General features: G+C 46.8%; 1 pseudogene; it reads right to left on the reverse strand.

The window, feature by feature from the left end:
- Positions 1–1,028: 1,028 nt before the first annotated feature.
- LOC123442038 lies at positions 1,029–1,555 on the reverse strand (annotated as a pseudogene).
- Positions 1,556–6,346: the final 4,791 nt, after the last annotated feature.

A 6,346-nucleotide genomic window follows, 5' to 3' on the forward strand; every position in this document is an offset into this window, starting at 1 on the left:
CGCAGATGTGGCCGACGATGTGAGCTTCGCAGCAGGGCTCCGGCGTGGCGAGGAGGGCAAGGAAGTTCAGATCCACAAGGCGGCGCGAGTCGGGGACGCCGCGGCGCTGCGTCACGCGCTGGACGAGGCGGCGCTGGTCGTGGCGGCGGGGGAGGTAGGAGAGGGGCTGGAGGCGGTCCGCTGCGCCGTGGCCGCGGAGGCCAACGAGGCTGGGGAGACGCCCCTCCTAGCCGCCGTGGATAAGGGCCGCCTCGAGGTTGTGGTGGAGCTGCTCCGGCACCTCGACGCCCAGGGCGTCGCCGCAGAGGCCAACGAGGCCGGGATATGCGTCTCGCTCGGCCTCCTCCTCTCGGAGCTCTGCGACGAGCCGTGGCGCCACCGCGTCATCACCTTCAGCATGCGGCCGCAGCTCCACCACGTCGTCGGCGACACCCTCTGGGACAAGGCCCGGTTCATCCAGCGCATGGACTGGCAGACGAACACCGACTTCCAGGCCGTCTTCGATCAGCTCATCCACGTCGCCGTCGCCGGCAACCTGGCCCCCGAGAGCATGGTGAAGAAGGTGTTCGTCTTCAGCGACATGGAGTTTGACCAGGCGTCCGCCAGGCCGTGGGAGACGGACTACGAGGCCATCACCAGGAAGTATACCGACGTGCCTGCGGGACTCGCGTTCCGTGCCGGTGACGTCGGAGCAGAAGGGGGTGGCGCTCGTAAGCGGCTTCTACCAGAACATGCTCAAGCTCTTCCTCGGCCCAGAAGAAGAAGAACAGAAGGTAGAAGAGAAAGAAAAGGAAGAAGAAGAACAACAAAACGAAAATGAGAGAGGAAATGAAGATGAACAATCCAAGGATGGCGAGAAAGAATTGAAGAAAGGAAAAGAAGAAGTCACCCTGACGCCGAGGTCCACCATGGAGAAGGCCATCGCCGGGCCGCTGTACGAGAAGCTCGTCGTATTCGACTGATCGACTACGCGAGCCCGTGTTCTCTGAAAAATCAGATGTGCTGGAGAGCTCGCTGTTCGGCAACATCTAGGCCCCGCTCGAGTTCGGCACCGAGGTCGCGGCTGCTCTGGCACTTGCTCGCCGCCGTTCGGGCGCTGGACCGCGTCGCAGCTCTGCTAGTGCTCCTCCACGGCGTGCGGCCGCGGGGCTCACGGATCCGTTGGCGGCGGTGGGGAGGAGCGCGAGGAAGCGGGCGTAGATGGCGGCGGCGGCGGAGGTGGCGAGCTGCTGGTAGAGGATGGAGCGCGCGAGGGAGTGGAGGCGGGGAGGGAGGGGGTGGAGATGAAGGCGGGCGCGTCGGTGGAGGCGATGACTTCGGAGAGGAGCGGGTCGGCCGCGGCGAGGTGGCGCAGCGCGGCCGCGAGCTCGCCCGGGGCCGACAGCGCGGGCAGCACCGGAGCGGGCGGCGCCGGTGGCGGCACAGTGGCCGCGGCGAGGGGTTTGACTTTGGCGGGTGGAGTCTTGACAATCTTGCGGGAGCGGAAGGAGATCCTGGCGGTGGCGGTGGCGGCGGCAGAGGGGTGGGGCGTCGCCGCCGACCTGGTCTTGGGCATTGCGCTACGTGGAGGTGGTGGACGGCGGCGTGGACCATGGACCGTGGAGAGAAGCGGCTAGGGATGATGTAGTTGTGTTGGGCTTGGCGGCCATCGAAATGTCCGGCTGTGGTTAGGAAGCCTTGGGCCAGCCTGTCTAACAACTTTAGCCCAGCTGCCCTACTTCCTCCGTTCCTAAATTTAATACTTTTTTTAAAAAATATTATGAACTATATATGAAGCAAAATGAATGAATATAAATTCTAAAATAGGTATATCTCTCCCTGTCGGGCCAGCCTGTCTAACAACTTTAGCCCAGCTCCCTACTTCCTCCGTTCCTAAATTTAAGACTTTTTTAAAAAAATATTATGAACTATATATGAAGCAAAATGAATGAATATAAATTCTAAAATAGGTATATCTCTCCCTATCTCCCCTAATAATAAAGCGCGGAGCGCTTCTCTCGTCCGTCGCGGTTATTTTACAAAAACACCCCTCACTTTTCCAGTATTCAAGTCGCAGTCCATATTGAGTCAAAAAATGAATCGTTTTTTGCATTTTACAGAAAACCCCCTTTATGTTCTCCACCACCGGTCCCTTATCCGTGCGCGTTCTCCACCACAGGGGGCGGCTGGCCACGGCGGGGGAGTTGGGCCACGCGCTGGAGGCCGTGCGCTGGCGCACGCCCGCCCCGACGTGCTCTACGTCAACGTCGACGACGGTGACTCGGACCACGCGGGCGAGGGATGCGGCGCGCCAGAAGGCCCTGGTGGCTGGGTCGCTGAGGACGCGTCACACGCCCCATGGCGCGCGGAAGGCGGCCTCCAGCACGGTGCGGTTGGAGGCGACGGCGCGCGAGAGGCGGTAGACGCAGGCCGCCCGCGCGACGTCCGCGGGCGGGAGCCGGTGCAGGACCGCCCGCAGGAGGTCGGCCGGGAAGTCGTGAGCGCTCATCGGGGACGACACCTCCGGATCGGGTTTGGCCGGGAGGGCGCGGTTGGTCATGGCGACCGGGAGGAGGAGGAGGAGGATCGCGCGGGTGGATGGATGAGGTGGAAGAAGGCGGCGTGTGCGGTGGCGCAGGGCGTGGTTGATTGGTCGGCAGGGGAGACGGAGATGTGGTTGGTCCTCACGAGCGGTGCGTGCACAACTCCCGGACCGCCTGCTGCTGGCCATGGAGAGGCTCCAGGAGGGCGCCACTTCGGAGAACAGTGCGGGCTCCCCGCTGTACACCTCCCTGAGGGCCATCATACCCGCGGGGGAGCAGCAGCAGGCGGTGGCGGCAGCAGCGGACTCTATTGGAGATGACGCAAAGCGGAAGAGCGGGAGGCGTAGCCGGATGATGGACCTGGGGAAGAAGATGGGGGACAAGCTGGAGGAGAAGCGGCGTCAGGCGAAGGAGAAGGGCATGCACATCATCGAGAAGATGTGCGAGAACGCCAGGGCCAACGCCATGGAGAGAACCACCGGAAGTTAGTTGATTAGCCGGGAACAGCAAGTTCGGTCAGTCGTGCTCTATCGATTTTTCGTCTCTCTTTTGGATCGGGAAATCTGTGTACGGTAGCTAAGCTGAATCATTTCAGATGCATGTCACACATGTACAAATGTTGATTGACAATGAACATCTAGGCAGAACCAGCTAGGGCAATGTGTACCTTTAATGGTGTTTCACTTTCAGTAGTACATGAGTGCAATTACCATACTGAACTTCGATAATGTCAAATTAATAGTGTTTCAGTAATAGCACATTAATAGTATTGACAACAGTAAACTAAATGCTAGCATATTTACGGTAAACTTCAACATGACATAAAAAGATGGTAACCCTGCAACATGTATAGCACGACCTCCCTTTTAAACTCAATTTTCTTTTAAATATAATTATAAAAAAATTCATCTATTGCTACTATTGGTAATATTGCTACTCAATTTGATCGGTAGAGTGGTAATAGACAGTGAGAGTGGATAGTGCTCATATGCCAGTCGGACCATTGTCCTTTCTGTGATGAATGAGAGAATATTTCGTATATGTTAATCAGCTCCTCCTCCTTAGCCTTGCCTTGGTCTGAACTACAAAGTTTTCATCCACTCAATGTTGATTCGGTTGAAGATCTCTGAGAAGAAACTTATTTCAACAAGATTCACTCTACTGTGCTTATCGCGGTCCTTTGGACTATATGAAAGCGCAGGAACTCCAAGCTCTTCTGGGTTGTCTTTGAGGAATTGCACATTACTGTAGCAAGAGTTTTTATGATCTTATGTTGTGGCCCAACACGTATTCAAATGAAATTAAGAAAGGGTTCTTTATGGATTGCAGCACTATGTTGTATCACCTATTTGTGAGATTGTAACTTTTCCTATTTTTCGTGACATTAGTTTAAAAAAATTCATGGTTTTACACATGTTCACACAATTGTGTTTCAAAAAAAATATGTTTGCACTTGTTTTAAAATCATAAGAATTCTAAAAAGTCCATTTTTACTAAAAAATTATTTTAAAATGTACAAAAAAATTAAAACATTCTTTAAAGAAAAAACATCTGATGAAGGATGTTTTTTAGAGAAATGTTCTGCTTTTCATAAACATTTCAGATTATTAAAGAAGTGTTCCAATTTTAATGTAAACCTTAACTTCTATTAAAAATAAGGAAATTTTCATGTTTACAAAAAAAACCATTGACAAACTATTCCATGCAAAACTTCTCTTCCATATGATGAAGAACGCTAAGTTGGCTTCTTCACATCCAAACTTGATTCTACAAAAAGCAATAATCACTTTTACCTTATTACCGATGTCTATTAAAATTGGATATATAAAATGGTTTTACACATGTTCACACAATTGTGTTTCAAAAAAAATATGTTTGCACTTGTTTTAAAATCATAAGAATTCTAAAAAGTCCATTTTTACTAAAAAATTATTTTAAAATGTACAAAAAAATTAAAACATTCTTTAAAGAAAAAACATCTGATGAAGGATGTTTTTTAGAGAAATGTTCTGCTTTTCATAAACATTTCAGATTATTAAAGAAGTGTTCCAATTTTAATGTAAACCTTAACTTCTATTAAAAATAAGGAAATTTTCATGTTTACAAAAAAAACCATTGACAAACTATTCCATGCAAAACTTCTCTTCCATATGATGAAGAACGCTAAGTTGGCTTCTTCACATCCAAACTTGATTCTACAAAAAGCAATAATCACTTTTACCTTATTACCGATGTCTATTAAAATTGGATATATAAAATGGTGTACAATGAAATATAAAGCTGGCTGTGTATCTTTCTTTGTCCGGTGCAACGCACGGGTATTTGTACTAGTTAAACTTTATACAATTAAACTCTGCCTCGTTTCCATCATTCGGTTGGTATGGACACCTCTCTTTTCCTCGTTTGCCTCACCAAGAAAATCGTTCGATCGCAAGTCCCATGCATGCGAAGAAGGCGAACCTTGATTAGAAAAGAAAGTGCAGCCGAAATTTTTTTTAAAAACAAAATTTTAATGTAAACCTTGATTTATTTCCTAATTAAGTTTCATCTTCGAGGAAAAGTCTTGCGGGCTCATCCAATCCTTTTGCCTAAATCGTAGAGCTCCTTATTACGCGCCCAATACACCTGGACGGAGGGAATATTCATCATGTGATACAAATCAACAGTCAAAGAAAGTCATAAGCACAAGCTCTAAGGCACAAGACCTGCATAGGATTGGTAGCGAATTACTCAAATGATAATTATAAAAAATTAAAGCCCCAACACATCTGAATGGGGTTTCCTATCAGTAGCAAGCACCGAGACTTGAACTCGGGTTACTGGAATCAGAGTCCAATGTCCTAACCACTAGACCATGGGACCTTTAATGTTTAATTACTACCGATAACCTTTTAATATACAATTTGTAATAATCCAAATTCCTACATTGTTGCCAAATCTTAACGAGGATCTAAGATAAACACCTGCCTAGTCGGGTTTACCAAGAGTCCAAGCCTGAGGTCTAGGCCTAATTTGCACAATAGTACCCCACTTATAATATTTCTTTGTAGTCATTCGCTCTTGAAAGTGCATCTTCATTATACCTTAGTAAGTTTTGATTATTTATGGAAAGACCATTTGAGAGCACCAAAGGCTTCAATCAGTTATTTTAGGGAGTAGGACTAATTTTCATCTAAACCACAAAGCGCTCGCTATGGACGGCTCATTTATCGCTCGTTGGTTCCTATTGTTTGTCAGTTGATTTTTTTTTTAGTTCTACAGGTTTTTAGTTGATTTTGCTAGTATTCATTTTAAAGCTAAAATTTCGTGATTATTTCTTGATAAATCATGAATATTTTTAAAAAACAGTTGGCATTTGTTTTGAATGAGAATATTTCTTAAATATTTTATGAACACTTTTAGAACTTATGAAGAAATTTAGAAAATATTTTCTACATTATAAATTTCTAAATAATTTTTTGATTTTTTTTTAGTTTTGTTAACAATTATTCAAAATAGAAAGGAACATTAAAGAAATGAAAATGAAAGGTAAACAAATAAAATCTGGTAGCAAAACAACAAAAAAGAAAATAAAAACACATCATAAACCCCTTGAAAACCTATCTAAAACTGAAAAACAAAACATACCAAAAACCTTCCCAAATTGTAACCACGTTACCCGGGCGCTCGACTGTGCTATGAGCTAAAATGGACTAGGCTCGAGTACTGCATTGAAGCAGAATTTGTTTTTTGAAACTTTTGGAAATAGCTATATTTTAAGTTTTAGTTATTTAATTAAGTTAGAAAAATGACAGAGTTTTTAAAATTTACAAGGAATTTCAAGA

The sequence above is a fragment of the Hordeum vulgare genome, chromosome 3H, assembly GCF_904849725.1.
Source record: "Hordeum vulgare subsp. vulgare chromosome 3H, MorexV3_pseudomolecules_assembly, whole genome shotgun sequence".
Taxonomy (NCBI): Eukaryota; Viridiplantae; Streptophyta; class Magnoliopsida; order Poales; family Poaceae; genus Hordeum; species Hordeum vulgare.